The sequence below is a fragment of the Heteronotia binoei genome, chromosome 5 (genome assembly GCF_032191835.1).
Source record: "Heteronotia binoei isolate CCM8104 ecotype False Entrance Well chromosome 5, APGP_CSIRO_Hbin_v1, whole genome shotgun sequence".
Classification (NCBI taxonomy): Eukaryota; Metazoa; Chordata; class Lepidosauria; order Squamata; family Gekkonidae; genus Heteronotia; species Heteronotia binoei.
This window is the reverse complement of record NC_083227.1, coordinates 1,041,303-1,058,542: the sequence shown is the minus strand read 5'-3', so window position 1 is coordinate 1,058,542 and position 17,240 is coordinate 1,041,303. Positions and strand designations below refer to the sequence as shown.

Sequence of the window (17,240 nt, the reverse complement as noted above, 5' to 3'; positions counted from 1 at the left end):
GGCGGCGAGCGTCTTACTTTATACTATTTTATGATGTTGCTCTCCGCCCCAAGCCCTTTTTGGGATAGGGCAGAATATAAATAGTCTAAATAAATAAATAAGTTGGGCTTGGATCATTTTCCACGGGGCGCTCAGTTGTTCCCACCACTCATTAAAGTCTTCACAGTCACAGACTTTGTCTCGACCAGGAACATAAGAACATAAGAGAAGCCATGTTGGATCAGGGCAATCGCCCATCCAGTCCAACTCTGTGCCACATAAGAACATAAGAGAAGCCCTGTTGGATCAGGCCAATGGCCCGTCCAGTCCAACACTCTGTGTCACATAAGAACATAAGAGGGCCCTGTTGGAGCAGGCCAATGGCCCAGCCAGTCCAGTACTCTGTGTCCCATAAGAACATAAGAGAAGCCCTGTTGGATCAGGCCAATGGCCCGTCCAGTCCAACACTCTGTGTCACTTAAGAACATAAGAGAAGCCATGTTGGATCAGGCCAATGGCCCATCCAATCCAGTACTCTGTGTCACATAACAACATAAGAGAAGCCCTGTTGGATCAGGCCAGTGGCCCCTCCAGTCCAACACTCTTTGTCACATAAGAACTTAAGAGAAGCCATGTTGAATCAGGCCAATGGCCCATCCAGAACAACACTTTGTGTCACACAGTGGCAAAAAATTTTATATATACACACACACTGTGGCTAATAGCCACTGATGGACCTCTGCTCCACATTTTTATCTAAACCCCTCTTGAAGGTGGCTAGGCTTGTGGCCGCCACCACCTCCTGTGGCAGTGAATTCCACATGTTAATCACCCTTAGGGTGAAGAAGTACTTCCTTTTATCCGTTTTAACCTGTCTGCTCAGCAATTTCATTGAATGCCCACGAGTTCTTGTATTGTGAGAAAGGGAGAAAAGTACTGTGTGTTCCTGCTCAAAACAAAAAGCCCTGTGTTATATTACTTGTATGATTTTTGTTGGGACCTGCGTTGTGAACAACTACATTTTTGTATAGAGCAATATGTAGTTTGGATGTAGTTTGCTTGCTGTCTTGCAAGGTTTCTTAATGTTGTAAGCTGCCCAGAGCCTGCTTGTGGGATAGGGCGGGGTATGAATTGAAACATTAAAGTAAATTAAATCAATAATATTGGAGAAAAATAACAAAAGAGAAAAACATAAGACTATATATATTGGAGTGCCATCCATTTGCTCAAATTGCATGGGCTCTGGCCATATATATAGCGGAGGGGTAGGGACTAATGACCGGCACACGGCCAGAGCCCGTACAATATATATGAAATCAAAATGAATTTATTTCATATTTTATTATACGTAAGTGCACACGGCAAGTGTCTGCTGTATCTCCCCTGACATCAATTCTTGCACAGGAGCCTTTGTGTTTGCACTCTTGGGGCAGCCCTCTGTTGACAGGGCTCTGCTTGAACCCCCCCCCTCCCCCTGCCTGGATGGGGAGTCTGCAGCACCTGACAGCGGCCTTGCGGGGCTGGGGATGTTCCACGAATGCACGGGGTTCTGCTGCTGGGCAGCACCATTGGCAGTCCAATGGGTTTAGTTGCTGTAGGGCCCTAGTAGCAGGGCGGACATCCCCCTCACTCCCCAGAGAGAGCTTCTGCCTCAACCACTGCCTCCTTCTGTTGCAGACCTCATCTCAGCAGGCTCCATCCAACCTGGGCGACCTTGAGACCCTCCCTCCCCTGGTGAGTGCAAGGGCATTAGAAGCAGGAAATGAGATAGGGAGGCAGTGGGGCCTTTTGATGACTGAGGGGTAGAAAGACAATAGGGAAATGACTGAGAAGCTGAATGCATTCTTTGCCTCCGTCTTCGCTGTGTTTGTCCACTTCAGAAACACTGGTTTTGGGGTGTTGGAAGACCTGAGTCAGATTGAGGTGAGGAGAGAGAAGGTCCTGTGACTGATAGACAATTTAAAAACTGATTCGTCACCAGGCCCAGATGGCAGACATCCAAGAGTTCTGAAAGAACTCAAAGGTGAACTTGTGGGGAAAGGAAAGGTCCCCTGTGCAAGCACCAGTCATTTTCGACTCTGGGGTGACGTCGCATCACAATGTTTTCACAGCAGACTTTTTACGGGGTGGTTTGCCATTGCTTTCCCTAGTCATCTAGACTCCCCCCCCCCTCTCCCCAGCAAGCTGGGTACTCATTTTACCGACATCGGAAGGATGGAAGGCTGATCCTGACAAAAATATGTAACCTTTCATTGAAATCTGTTACTTTTCTCATCTCTCTCTGAGATCCTAAAATATGCTGTGGTCTTAGGTGGGTTTGTTCCTCACATTCTTCCCTTTCCTTGTGATCTTGTTTCCAGGGAAAGCATAACATGAGATGCAGCTGGTCAGCTCCCTTCAGTGCTCTGTTAATTGCACGGAAGGGGTTAAAGCCATGCATAACAGGAGCCTGTATTTTCCCCTCTTTATTTATTTATTTTGATACTTTATTCTGCCTCACACCCAAGAATGCAACCGAAAAATCGTTTCATCGTAGTCAGAAGACAAACATTGTTTCCCCTAATCATTACTCAAAATCACTTAATTTTTTTGTTACAATTCATTGAAAGCAAATGTCCAAGTGAAAGTCCTTGCAGGCTAAATTGGATTGCTGAAGCAATGTCGGTTCGGATTCCTACTAGAGCCATCAGGAATGTCTGTGAGAGCTGATAAAGCAGTCTACACAAATTAATGGTGGGAAGCGCCGTGAACACTTACTGTTACTAAGTTACAGTAAACTTCCTACTCTTCATGTACGTTTCCCCTACCCATCCACAACTCTGTGTCCGTCTTCCAGCTTTGGTGGTGAGCACAACTGAACAGATGCTCTGCATTAAGCTGGAGCAAGATCCTTCCACCGTAAAGACCCTTTCTGCAACTTCAGTGTCTCTTCCATTCGTGAAAGAGCCATTTATAATGGAGGAAGCCTCCTTAAGCCTCGTGGCAGGCTTCCAGCTTCGCTCAGTGGTGGAGACCTCATGGGGATCGTTATCGAACAGGGGTGTCGCACTCATTTGTTTTGGGGGCCGAATCTGACATAAAAGAGAGCTTGTTGGGCCGGGCCAGGTCTGGTTGAGCCAAGCTACATCAGGCTGGGCCATGCATGTACCTATTTACGATTAGGTAGCAGAGGTATAAATGTTATAGAGAACACAGAGAAACACATATATATATATTTTAAAAAACTTAAAACATGCTTAAAACATTAGCACTCATTGGTCTTAAAGGTGCTTTCTTTGTATTTCTCCCATGGGGTCCAGGGAACTGGGCAAAGGAAGCTCTGGGTATTTCCTTCCTTCCCCAGGGGACTGGGTGGGGAAGTCAATAGGAAGAGACGTTTGGCTCAGTAGCTCTGCTGTGCAATTGAGAGAGCCTAGCAAAGCAAGCTATTCCTCCACAAGGAAGGCACCTCAGCCAATGGAGAAAATAGAGGCTTTGCGCTGTAGCTCCTGTGCGATTGAGGGAGCCTGGCAAAGCAAGCCATTCCTCCACAAGGGAGGAGCCTCAGCCAATGGAGAAAATAGAGGCTTTGCGCTGTAGCTCCTGTGCAATTGAGGGAGCCTGGCAAAGCAATCTGTGATGCAGAAGGAAGCAAGAGAGAGGGAGAAGGAAGTAGATGACAGCCAGTTGCTCGGGGGCCTGATAGGAGCCCTCTGGGGTCCTGATTTGTCCCCCAAACTGCATGTTTGACACCCCTGTTATAGAACAACCAGAAGGCCATATTGCTCCTGCTGCTGCTGTACGTTTTGCAGGACTGCTAGCCAGCAGGTGGATGGAAACAAAATCTCTCCCACCCCCATTCCCTGACATTTCACATAGTGTCACACAGTTTATATTCATAGTATATTATTATTTGCAGGTGAAGAAGAAATCATGGCCCCGGCGGATATGGAATTAAGTAATAAAGTTCTGCAGAAGAGGGAAAGTGGCGCCGCTGCCGTGAAGCGAGGGGGAATTTCCCTACCCATGAAATCCCTATATCCTCCCTCCCTCCCGCTCTCCCACCACTTCTTTCAGAAGGCCATATTGCTCCTGCTGCTGCTGTACGTTTTGCAGGACTGCTAGCCAGCAGGTGGATGGAAACAAACTCTCTCCCACCCCCATCTCCGTGACATTTCACATCGTGTCACACAGTTTACATTCATAGTATATTATAGGGGACAACAAAGAAGCGTGGCCAAGGGTTCGCCAGATTTTCAAAGCCATAAGAAACATGTTAAGAAGGCTGAAAAAGACCAGGATGAAAAAGCCCTGCAAATGACCTTCATTCTGCCCAAAAAGAACTGGGAAAGTGAGACCGGAAATGGCTCATTGAGCGAGGGGGAATTTTCCTGCCCATGCAAACCCTATATCCTTCCTACCTCCTGCTCTCCCACCCCATCTCCCTGACATTTCACATAGTGTCGCACAATTTATATTCATAGTATATTATTATTTGCAGGTGCACAAGGAAGCATGGCCCTTGCGGCTTTTGCAAAGAATAACAAAGTTCTGCAGGAGGAGAAGATTGACATCCCAGATTGACCCCGGACCATCTGCCTGCCCATCAGCCGTACTACCACTGAAATACAACCACAGAGACGGGACGTAGCTAGATGGACCGACAACTTGGCCCAGGAGAAGGCACCTTTTGTTCTTCTTTGCTGTACAGTCTATTTTCTAAAATAACATCAACAGGAAAATCCCCACAACAAAGGGCAAAAGTATGGTCCAGACATTAAATCACATCGCATAGTCTTCCCTGCAACATCTGGTTCAGCCATTAGTGGGTAACATGAACCTCTCTTTCAGAGGCCTTCCCATAAAGACCACGTGGTGCCAATATCGGCCTTGTCAGTCCCTCTCTTCGTCACCTTTCTCCTTTGTCAACAACCGCCTGTTGTTTGAGATGGAGTCATTTAATACGTCAGCAAGTTGGATGGTTGAAGGCAGCAATCCGGATCTTACCCTGCCCCTCCCCTGCGCCACGCTTGCCTGAGCCGAGCCTGCCGGGCCTGTTCTGTTTTTCATTCGTGTTTTGGGACGATGTCACCAGTCTCTGCTAGGAAGGGGCGATGATCCGGCTGAGTACACAATGGGCCGTGTCATCCGAGGCCAGAGAAAAGGTGCTGGGTGTGTGTTCAGGGCCCACGGGAAGCACGGGAAGGGTCAAGCAACTGAGAGCTGTCGACTTTGCTGGGAGGCAGGGCGATATTAAGGGCATTGTGAAGATATCGTTCATGATCCTGGCTGAGGAGCCCCTCTCGCCAAGACTGCTTTCCGTGATCCATATGAGTTTAAGAAACGAACAGAATTGTTCGTTGCAGCTGAGGGCATTCATACAGGACAGTTTGTGTACCGTGGCAAAAAGGCTCAGCTCATGTTGGCAATGCGCTACCTGTTGGCACTCTGCCAGGAGGCCCCATTGTCTGTTGTCTTGAAGAGAAGCCTGGCGATTGTGGCAAACTGGCTCGTGCTTCTGGAAACTATGCCATAGTTATCTCCCACAATCCTGAAACAAACAAAAAAAAAAAAACCAGAGTAAAATTGCCTTCTGGCTCCAAGCACAGCAAACAGAGCAGTTGTCGGTATTGTCGCTGGCGGTGGCCGTATTGACAAACCTATCTTGAAAGCTGGGCGAGCTTATCACAAACACAAGGCCAGGAGAAACTGCTGGCCCCGTGTCTGTGGTGTGGGTATGAATCCTGTCGAACATCCCTTTGGTGGTGGTAACCACCAATGCATTGGTAAGCCCTCAACCCTCAGGAGAGATGCTCCAGCTGGTCGTAAAGTTGGTCTCACTGCAGCCTGTCATGCAGGTAGGCTATGGGGAACAAACACTGTGCAGGAGAAGGAGAACTAAGGCCTTACGTTCAGCATCCATAGAAAAATAAATGTTGTGAGACTGGTTAAAAAAAAAGAAGTGGTGGCAATGTTTTCGAGAGCAGCTGGCTCGAACCGTGCAAAAAAAAATGTTGGCACTTTTGTCAGGGCACGGCTGTGCTGTTTGCATAATCATTGGCTTGCTTCTGTCCCCTGCAAGAGAGGCCACGTAGGCACCTCTATTCAAGCCCAAGAATCCTCTTCCTGGGTCTTCCCTCCCTCACCCTCCATGTCCTCTCCTCCCCTCCCCTCCCCTCCACTCCCCTCCCCTCCTCCCTTCCCCTCTCCTCTCCTTCTTAACTTCCTCAGCACTCAGCTATTATATATATATGATATATAACATACAATTTAGTTAAGATGTCAGAGTACACAAGTTAATTTGTAAAAACCAAAGCATTCACAGTTCCCAGGAAAAACCAGGTGATGCCCTCTCTGGAGCAAGAAATTCCTGAGGATTTGGGGGTGGAGATGATCTGCAGAAGGGAGAGCCTCTTGAAACACATCAGCAGCCTGGAGGTGTGTCATCACCTCTTGAGTCATTACCCATTTAAGTCAAGTGCAAGAAAGAACATCTGCTGGAAATCCATCTAAGTCTTGGAAACCAACTAGAGTCTTGGATATGGACTTCAGTATGTAATACAGTTACACACGGTTATTTAAACAGGTACTTACAATGTGTTACTTTGTGGTTGCTCAACCTTTACAGTGGAGTTTTGTGTTTTGCCAGGCACCCACCTGGAGGTTGGCAACCGTGTAAGGTGGGGTTGGGGGCTGCCACCAAATGGGATTTCGAGGGTTTGCGTTACTGAAGGGAGGGAAGGAGGATGGCAGCTTGTCCCTCCCCTTGCCCTCTGATTCTCCCGGCACAGCCCCCCCTTTCAACAACTCAGCTGCTGAGCCTGAGATGTACAGAAACCTCCCCCCCAGCAAAGATTTTTGTGAACACCTTACATTGCAAATTCCAAAAGTCAAAAAGTACAACCCCTCAGCTCTATAATTAAGGTTGCCGACCCTGAGTTTTATTATTTACAATTCGTATTATAAGGATGCTAACCTTATCGTGACAGTTAGCAAGACGGCAACAGCAACGACGACAGATGTATACCCTCTCGTTCTCTCTGAATCAGAGTCTCAGAGTGGCTTACAATCTCCTTCCCCCACAACAGCCAGCGTTGTCTGGCCAAGGTTGCCTTCCCTGAGTTGGGAAATTGCTGAAGATTTGGGTGGAACCTGGGGGAAGTGGGGCTCGGGGAGGGAGGGGCCTCAGCAGGGAATAATGCCATAGAGTCCACCCTGCAAAGCAGCCATTTTCAGCAGGGGAACTGTTCTTCATTTTCTGGAGAGCAGAAGAGTATTTACTCATCATCAGATGGCCCCAGACAGCAACAATTCTGCCCAGGGGTCATTTGGTAAAAAAAAAAAAAATAGCTACTGGAATGCCCAGTCCCCACCCCTCCTAGCTGAAAAAAAATCCCCTCCTTCTTTGCCTCCCAGGGAAATCTCCCCAAAAGAACATACTGCAAGGCACATTAAAGCTCATACCTTGAAGAACACTTGATGGGTCTAAAGTTCCAGTGGACTCCAGCTTTTCTCTCAAACACTGGGGGGAGAGAAGGAAGGAGAGGCAACCCAGCTCCTCTCTGCTTAACACAGATACAGGGGAAGGAAGGAAGGAAGGAAGGAAGGAAGGAAGGAAGGAAGGAAGGAAGGAAGGAAGGAAGGAAGGAAGGAAGGAAGGAAGGAAGGAAGGAAGGAAGGAAGGAAGGAAGGAAGGAAGGAAAACGGAGCTCAGGCTTTGCAGCCTGTGTCAGTCTTCAAGGCTAGCTTTTCTCTGCACAACACAGAGAAGGAAGGAAGGAAAACATAGCTCAGGCATTGCAGCCTGTGTCAGTCTTCAAGGCTAGCTTTTCTCTGCACAATAGAAAGACGGGGAAAGGAAGGAATCAGAGCACAGCTCATGCTTTGCTGGGGGCGGGACTAGCTTTGGCTTTTCTTGTGACCGGTATTGAGGCTTCCATGGTCTGGTGCCAGGTCACGACCCTGCGAATGAGAAACGCCAAGCTAGGGCAAACGCTTAGGCTTATCTTTGAATTTCTAGAACTCACTGTTATTTTGCTTGGGAACCTTGGATTTAAGTTGCCCGGATCAGAATGCTGGTATAACTTGAGGTTAAGGTATGCTGACATATCTTCTGGATTGTATTTTAAGAAATTATACTGATGACTGGTGGGACCACCAAGTTAATTTAGGGAAAAGACTTGTACCTTAATAAATTCTGAAAAAAGACCTCTTGGAATTGGCCTGTCTGTGAGGGCTCTGCAGACGCTTTCAGTTGCCTTGGATCCTACCTGTGCAGAGTTTAATTTGGGGTCCTTAAACCTGGGCAAAGGAGCCTGCATACTGGTGTAACATCTTAGGAGAAGCAGAGTGGGCTGGTGGGCTGCTTCCATAAAAAGAGCGAGCTTGGTGGCAGCCAATCGATCAAGGTGTGCCTCTCCTCTCAGGACTCCAGGACAGCCTCCCGCCAGGAAGCCAGGGGAGAGCTGGAGGTTAACTGCAGGCAGAGCGCTACGAGGGGTTCATCCCCCACCCTGCGGCAACCTGTGGAATGCGAGGTCTCCTCTTGAGCCCCTTACGTTTTCCAACATAATCTTGGAAGCTTTAGCACCCGATTGAGCGCAGCTTCCATTTTGAAGTGTCACGGAGGCAGAAATGCATTGTGATGTGATGGCAGCTGCAGGAACTGAGCTTCTCGTGTCCCAAATCCACCCTGAAGCTCCCTGGGGGGCTGTGAGCCGGTCCCCCTTCCAGGCATCTACTGAGGCTGTGATACAGAAGCTGAGTTGGAGCAAGCCAGGATATTTCAAGATCCCAGGTTATAAATAAAACACATACCAGAAAGGAATAGTGATCAGCTATCTTCAGAAACAAGGAGCCCCGTGGCGCAGAGTGGCAAGCTGAAGTATTGCAGTCGAAGCTCTGCTGACGACCTGAGTTCAATCCTGGTGGAAGCTGGGTTCAGGTAGCCAGCTCAAGGTTGATTCAGCCTCCCATCTTTCTGAGGTTGGTAAAATGAGTACCAAGCTTGCTGGGGGGGAAGGGTAGATGACTGGGGAAGGCAATGGCAAGCTACCCCGTTAAAAATTCTGCTGTGAAAACTTCCTAATGCGACATCACCTCATGGATCGGTAACGACTGGTTCTTGCACAGGGGACTACCTTTGCCTCGGTGTCTTCAGACGCATTAACATCTGCATGGATCTCAAGATCTGTTGGAAACGGGGATGCCAAGTCACTTCCCCCCAATGTCCAAAAAGCCCAGCCCAAACTCTCTCCTCTGTCAGAGGTGTGGCTCAGTTTTATGCAATCCTGGCAAGCTATTTAAGATGCAGCTGCTTGTTACGCAAGAAGCCACAAGCAGGAGAGTGTGGTTTGAGAATTGCGCTTTGTGACGGACCCCTATTAATGACCTCTGTTCAGGAAGGGTTTTCCCGTCACTTTCTCCAGGAATAGCAGAAAAGGCACTGGGGACTTTAATTAGAAAATTGAATAAAATAACAAAATTGATTGGAAATAGCTGGGTGGGAATAAGCAAATACTGAGACAACTCCCAAGTGTCTCTCTCCCAGGAATCTTTTTTTCCCTTTTAACCACCACAACTGTCAAAAGCCAACTCCCCCTTCAGAACTTTGTGGCCGTGTTCCAACCAATGGGAGAGGTAGGAAAAGAGCTGTCAATCATAGCCACTCTTCTCTCTCTGCCTCTCGGCCATTTTTGCAAAATCACCCTTTGTTTTAGTCCGTCACAGCTTCTTCACTAGAACGCGAAAGAGACTCTTTCCTGATGGACAAGCTGGACCACGCACAGGGGTAAGGCAACATCAGGGGTCATGGAACCAAAGAGCTGGAGAGGTGGATGACAGCCATCTAGACTCATAGAATCCTAGAGTTGGAAGGGGCCTCCAGGGTCATCTAGTCCAACCCCCCGCACAATGCAGGAAACTCGCAAATACCTCCCTAAATTCACAGGATCCTCATTTGTCAGGGAAACGCTGGCTTTGGACTTCCTGCATGGAACTGGGGGGGTAGAGCAATACTCCCTCTGAGCTGTGGAGTCTTGTGAGCAAAAATTCTACTTTGTGATCTACTGGCATTAAAACCGTGAGCTACTGCATGAATTAGTTTGCTCTGGGGCCATCTTTCCTGAGCTAAGACAAAAATGTGTGAGCTGAAGGCTAAAAAACTGTCATCTAGCCCTCACTAACTCAGCTCAAAGGGAACTCTGGGGTGGAGTGTAGATGGCCTCTGAGACTCCTTCAAAGTCTAGGACTTTAAGCAAGCTGGGAAATGTAAGGGGTGGATGTGATTCCGTGTGTGTGTGTGTGGGAGAGAGAGAGAGAGAGTGAATAAGCATGTCTGTATATCTCTTCTGTCTCTGTGTGCCAAAGGTGCATAATGATATCTATGTGATTAATAGAATGATAGAGTTGGAAGGGGCCAAACAGGCCGTCTCGTCCAACCCCTGCTCAATGCAGGATCAGCCTAGATTGTCCCTGACAGATGTTTGTCCAGCAGCTGCTTCAAGACTGCCAGTGAGGGGGCGCTCACCACCTCCCTAGCTAGCTGATTCCGTTGAACAACTCTGACTGTAAAAACATTTTTCCTTTACCCAGCTGTTACCATTCCATTCCATTCCACCCTTACCTTAAGTTCTGACCTCTGCTGCCCAGAGGAACAGTTCCCTCTTCTTATCATGTACTGATGAGGTGCTGAAACCAGGCAACGATATGTCTCCCTTCTGTTTCCCTCTCTCAGTGTGTGTGGGGGAGAAGACTGTTTCTGCTTCCCCATGAAGAAGGTTGAAGAGGTCAGGGCTTTCGGCGGTTTCCATTTGCGCCGCAAAAGCCGCGGGACTTTCCGGCTCTTCCGGGTGCTCCGCGGCAATTAGTGCGAAATCTGCGCAGATCCTGCGCGGTGAAGAGGGGCGTCGCTGCCGATTAAGGTCAGTGCGAAAACGCCCACAGTCTATTAATCAAAGTTGAAAAGTACCTTAGAGACCCAGTTGTCTGTCTCTCCAAATCTCCTCCAGCCGTGTGTTTTGATTGTCGCCATTTCAGTTGCATTCAGGCGGCAAAGACAAATCTCTCTAAAATATATCTCGTTTTCGTTCAGATCATATTATAGCCAGAGAACAGTCTCATTAACACATATTCAGTTATAATCTGGGTCGATTTGAGTATCTATATTCAGTCTAATTAAAATTGTTGCCAATCCTCAAAGTTGTTCTTTGTCTTTTCGAAGCTTCATTCACGGGAAAGTGTGTGTGTGTGTGGGGGGGGGAATTCACCTCTTTCCCTTCCTTTGAACCACTGTGGGAGGGCTTCTGGAGTTCTGGCCCTGCTGGTGGACCTCCTGATAGAGTCTGGGTTTTGGCCACTGTGTGACACAGAGTGTTATAATAATAATAATAATAATAAATTTTATTTGTACCCCGCCCTCCCCCGCCGAAGCAGGCTCAGGGCGGCTAACAATACGGTGACCAATGGTGCACCAACAATAAAACAGTTACACTAGGAACATTAAATTAACATTAAACTAACCTTAAAAGCCTGAATTAAAACAATTAACTAAAACATTTTATGACGCTATCCTTGACACTCTTCTAGTTGATGCTGATGGCGGATTTTCAGTTATTCATAAGCTAATTTAAAAAGGGTGGTCTTGCAGGCCCTGCGGAACTGATCAAGGTTCCGCAGGGCCCGCACCTCCTCTGGGAGTTGGTTCCAGAGATGTGGGGCTGCGGCCGAGAAGGCCCGAGAGCGAGTATTCTGTAGTTTAATTTGTCTTGGCCCAGGGGTAGTCAGTCTGTTCTTTCCTACTGACCTCAGTGCTCTCTGGGGTTCATACGGGGAGAGACGGTCCCTCAGGTAGGCTGGTCCTCGGCCATATAGGGCTTTAAAGGTGATAACCAGCACTTTGTACTGGACCCGGTATACAATCGGTAACCAGTGCAGTTCGCGTAGCCCCGGCCGTACATGTTCCCATCTTGGGAGACCAAGTAACAGCCTGGCCGCCGCGTTCTGCACTAGCTGTAACTTCCGGGTCCGGCACAGAGGCAGCCCCATGTAGAGGGCGTTACAGTAGTCCAATCGTGAGGTGACCGTCGCATGGATCACCGTTGCTAGGTCCCGACGCTCCAGGAAAGGGGCCAACTGCTTTGCCCGCCTCAGATGGAAGAAAGCTGACTTGGCAGTGGCTGTTATCTGGGCCTCCATTGATAATGAAGGCTCCAGTAAAACACCCAGACTCTTCACCTGCTGCGCCGCCTTTAGCTGCACACCATCGAAGGTCGGGAGGGATATTTCCCTCCCTGGAGCGCCGCGACCCACACAGAGAACCTCTGTCTTTGCCGGATTCAGCTTCAGCCCACTCAGTCTAAGCCACGTTGCGATAGCCTGTAACGCCCGATCCAGGTCTTCCGGGGGGGAGGCGGGCCGGCCGTCCATTAGCAGATAGAGCTGGGTGTCATCCGCATATTGGTGGCAGCCGAGCCCAAACCTCCTGGCAATCTGGGCAAGGGGGCGCATATAGATGTTAAATAACATCGGGGAGAGGACTGCTCCCTGAGGCACCCCACAATCTAGTGTGCGCCTCTGGGATCGTTCACCCCCGATCGCCACCCTTTGTCCCCGACCCATGAGGAAAGAGGAGAGCCATTGTAAAGCAGACCCCTTAACCCCAATGTCGGCGAGGCGGTGGATCAGTAGCCGATGGTCGACCGTATCAAATGCAGCCGACAGATCTAATAACATCAGCACTGCTACACCGCCTCGATCCAGTTGCCGTTGGACCGGATGGACCATTGGCTTGATCCAACATGGCTTCTCTTATGTTCTTATGTCTGGGGCAGCGATGCTATGTATTTTTGGGACTTGGGTGGCCACAGTGGGAGAGCTTCTGGAGTTCTGGACCTGCTGGTGGACCTCCTGAGGGCCCTTCCAAACCATCAGTTTTCTCCAGGGGAACTGATCTCTGTAGTCTGGAGGTGAACTGGAATTCCAGGGGATTCCCTGGTCCTACCTGGCATCCCTGAGGGAAACAGACAGTGGGTCAGTCTCCTGCCCAAACATTTGTGTGGGTAGTTCTGCAGGCAGCATATGTCCCCCTCCAACCAGGAGGAAGCAGTTGGGGGGGGGGGTCAGCATTTCCACTCTGCTTGCTGCCAATATCCACCGCAACAGATACAAAGCAGACAAGAACTTGGCTTGTGATTGTAGACAAAATTACAACTCCATTCTCTAGCTTGGCTTGTGATTTTAGCTCTTTCATTTCTTGTTTATGGACAATTCCCTATTGACTCTGACCGTAGAGCTGGGGTAGACAAATCTGCTTAATCTAAGAGCAGGGGCGTAGACTTTTCAATTTCCCGGGGGGGGGGGGAGACTGGGGCCCAGTCCAGTGACATCATAGGGAGGAGCCAGTGACATCACAGGGAGGGGCCTCCATTATCACTACCTATGAATTTATAGAGAAGCTCCCTCCCCGTAAATTTAGGGAGCACCCCCCCAACAATGCCCATGGACTGGGCCAAACCCAGGAAAAGGTGGGAGCTTGCCAGTGGTTATAGTGGTATCTCAGAGGTCTTTTGCTGTGTCCTGTTTTTGAAATTCACTTTTAGAATAGTCACTTTAAGATCTGCAAATGTACATATCAGTGCATAGGACAAACCAAGGGTCACAAATTTGACAGTAAAAGGCAATATTGTTTTGTTGTTTTATTGTTAATATTCAATGTTGTTAGCCGCCCTGAGCCTGCTTTGGCGGGGAGGGCGGGATATAAATGCGAAAAATAGATAAATACAGAAAAGCTTTACGGGGACATTTTATAAGTTCCAGCCTAACCTGCCTCTCAGGGCTGTTGTTCAGATCACGTGGGGGGAGAGGAGAATGATGCAAACTGCTTTGGCTCCCCCACTGTAGAAGCTGCGGGGAGGTGGGAGGCAATGGAAAGCTGAAGTCAGAGGGGCAGGTAAAGGAAAGGAGATAGGGTTGCCAACTCCAGGTTAGAGGTGGAGCCTGGAGAGGGTGGGGTTTCAGAAGGGATAGGAACTCAGACAGGTACAATGCCATTTCCCTCTAGGGAGCCAATGGGGGGAGCTGCTGCAGGCAACCGAACTTTGTGCAACTGCCCCCCCTCCCCTAAGCAGCCAGCAGGCTTGTGTTGGGAAATACCAGGCGGCTTTGGGGGTGAATCTGGGAGAAGGTGGGGTTTGGGGAGGAGAGGGGCCTCAGCATGCGACAGTGCCCTAGAGTCCACCCTTCCAAGCAGCCCTTTTCTCCAGGGGAGCTGATCTCTGCCAGCTGGAGATCAGTTGTCAAAGCGGGAGATCTCCAGACCCCACCTGGAGGCTGGCAACCCTCCCTTTCCGCGATCCGGAGCAGGTCGACCCACAGTCATCCGAGTCAGGGGGGCTTCCTTCCAGGTTTTAGGACTGCAGGCCTGTTCCTCCAAACCAGCCTGCTGGCAGGGGGGTGTCCTGCTGTGAGTCTGCCCAGTTCGACGGGGCTGCTTGCCACCTCCGGCATGGGAAATGCCTGGAAATGTGGCCACAGGTCTCTTCCCTCAGAGATAGGGTTGCCATTCCCCCCCCAACACTTCAGGCTCATCAGAAAGCGGGAGAAGAGGAGGGAAATGTCTGCTGGGAACTCTCTTATTCCCTAGGGAGACTTATTCCCACAGGAAAGAATGGAGACTTGATCCGCGGGTATCTAAGGCTCTGGGGGAACTGTTTCTTGAGGCAGAGGCACCAAATTTGCCGCATGGCATCCGGTGCCTCTCCTCAAAAGACCCTCCAAGTTTCAAAAAGATTGGACCGTGGGGTCCAATTCTATGAGCCCCAAAAGATGGTGCCCCCATGCTTCATTATTTCCAAAGCAGGGGAGGCATTTAAAAGGGGTGTGGTCCCTTTAAGCGCGATGGCCAGAGAACTCCCTTTGGAGTTCAGTTATGCCTGTCTCGATCTTGCTCCCGGCTCCACCCCCAAAGTCTCCTGGCTCCACCCCCAAAGTCTCCCGGCTCCACCCCCAAAGTCCCCAGCTCTTTCTTGACTAGGACTTGGCAACCCAAAGCAGGATGGAAGGCAAAGCGGGAAAGGCTTGGCTTTTGGGGAGGGGTGGCCTCTTGCTCCCCCCCTGCCTCCAGCAGAGCAGCCCCTTCCCCACCCCGGACCCCCGCCTCAGCCCTCCAGCCAGGGAGAGGGAGGGGGGAGGCTGAGCCGGACGTCACAAAGCAGCAAGGGCGACGTCACAAGCGACCCCCCAGAGCAGATTTCCCAGCTTTTGCTTTCACTCTCTCCCAGTACTTTGCCGGGAGAGGACTTGGAGAATGGAGATGCTCGGAGCAGAGCTTTGTGGCCGGCCGCCGAGCCGTTCCCCATCGCGGCTGGAAGAGCCGAGGGAAAGGGCCCCCAGCCCTTCTCCCTCTAGGTAGGTGGGGCCGGGGCTGCTCCCCTCCTCCGGCCACTCCAGGGCCCAGTCCAGCCAGCTGGGGGAGGCTTGCCAAGTCCAATGGAAGAAGATCAAGGCTGTGACAAGCATCATTGAACTCCCAAGGGAGTTCTGGCCGTCACATTTCAAGGGACAGCACACCTTTTCAATGCCTTCCTTCCATAGGAGATAATGAAGGACAAGGGCACCTTCTTTGGGGGTTTTGAAACTTGGGGGGGTATTTTGGGGAGAGGCACTAGATGCTGTACTGAAAATGTGGTGCCTCTACCTCAAAAAACAGCCCCCCCAGAGCCCCAGATACCTGCGGATCAATTCTCCATTATTTTCTATGGGAATAAATCTCCATAGGGAAGAACAGAGTTCCCAGCAGACACTTCCCTCCCCTCCCCCCGCTTTCTGACGACCCTGAAGCGGGGGGGGAGGGCCTCCAAACCGGGGGATCCCCTGCCCCCACCTGGAGATTGGCAACCCTAAGCTGGGGCCAGAAACCTGGTCGAGGTACCAAGGGAGAGGAGAGGAGAGGAGAGGAAGGCAGTGGGCGTGGGGGGAGAGCCCAGCGGTGCATCTCTCCTCCTCGAAGGACATTGGTTCTGCTAGAGGCACCTGGGTTTGGGCCAGTGTTCCCTCTAAGCTGAGTTAGTGTGAGCAAGCTCACAGTTTTTAAGCCTCCAGCTTACAATTTTTTTGTCTTAGCTCAGGAAAAATAGCGCCAGAGCTGGAGCGTCCACTAGGCAACATTCGAGGGCTGCCTAGGGCGCCGGCTCTTGGGGGGTGCTCTTCGGGGCCCTGCCTCTGCACAGCCCAAGACGCTCCCCGCCAGCACTCCGCGCGGCCCTCCCGCCCCCTGCTTCAAATGGAGCCAGCGAAAAAAAATGTAAAAGAAAAAAGGGGGTGGGGGCCCGCTTTCGGGCTGGGCCGCTGGGAAGGCCAGAGCCGGGCCTGCCCAGAGCAAACTAATTTATGCAGTAGCGAGTCCCAACTTTAATGTCAGTAGCTCACAAAGTAGAATTGTTGCTCATGAGATTCCAAAACTTAGAGGGAACATTGGTTTTCGCCCCCTGTGTCTGCCCGAATGGACCACTGGCCTGATGCAACAAGGGTTCTCGTCTGTTCTTAGGTTTGGGGCCCATGATGTTCTGTCTGGGAGAGCCAGTTTGGTGTAATGGCTAAGTGTGGGGACTCTTACCTGGGAGAACCGGGTTTGATTCCTCGCTCCTCCACTTGCGCCTGCTGGAATGGCCTTGGGTCAGCCATAGCTCTCGAGAGGTTGTCCTTGAAAGGCCCTCTCAGCCCCACCCACCTCACAGGCAGTGTTCCCTCTAAGCTGCAGAGTCTTGTGAGCAAAACCTCAACTTTGTGAGCTACTGGCATGAAAGTTGTGAGCTCCTGCATCAATTAGTGTGTTCTGGGGTCCTCCTTCCTGAGCTAAGGCAAAACTGTGTGAGCTGGAGGCTAAACATCTGTGAGCTAGCTCACGCTAACTCGGCTTAGAGGGAACACTGCTCACAGGGTGTCTGTTGTGGGGGAAGGAGATACAGGAGGTTGTAAGCCGCTCTGAGTCTCTGATCTAGAGAAAAGGGCGGGGTATAAATCTGCAGTCTTCTTCTTGGTGCTTGTGGGTGGGGTGGCAGAGTGGGAGGGCTTCTGGAGTTCTGGCCCCACTGGTGGACCTCCTGATGGCTTCTGGGCCACTGTGTGACAGGAAGTGTTGGACTGGATGGGCCACTGGCCTGATGCAACAGGGCTTCTGTTATATTCTTATGTTTGGGGCCAATGATGCTCTGTCTTCTTGGTGTTTGGGGGGGGGGCACAGTGGGAGAGCTGCTGGACTTCCGGCCCTGTTTGAGAGCTGCAAG

The 17,240-nt window shown here is 50.3% G+C and overlaps 1 protein-coding gene and 1 pseudogene across 1 annotated transcript in view; both read left to right on the top strand.

Moving 5' to 3' along the window:
* Positions 1 to 17,240, top strand: part of LOC132571144 (zinc finger protein 208-like) — a 197,881-nt gene that overhangs the window by 3,577 nt on the left and 177,064 nt on the right. The window lies entirely within an intron of this gene.
* On the top strand, positions 5,083 to 5,860 carry LOC132572139 (large ribosomal subunit protein uL2-like; annotated as a pseudogene).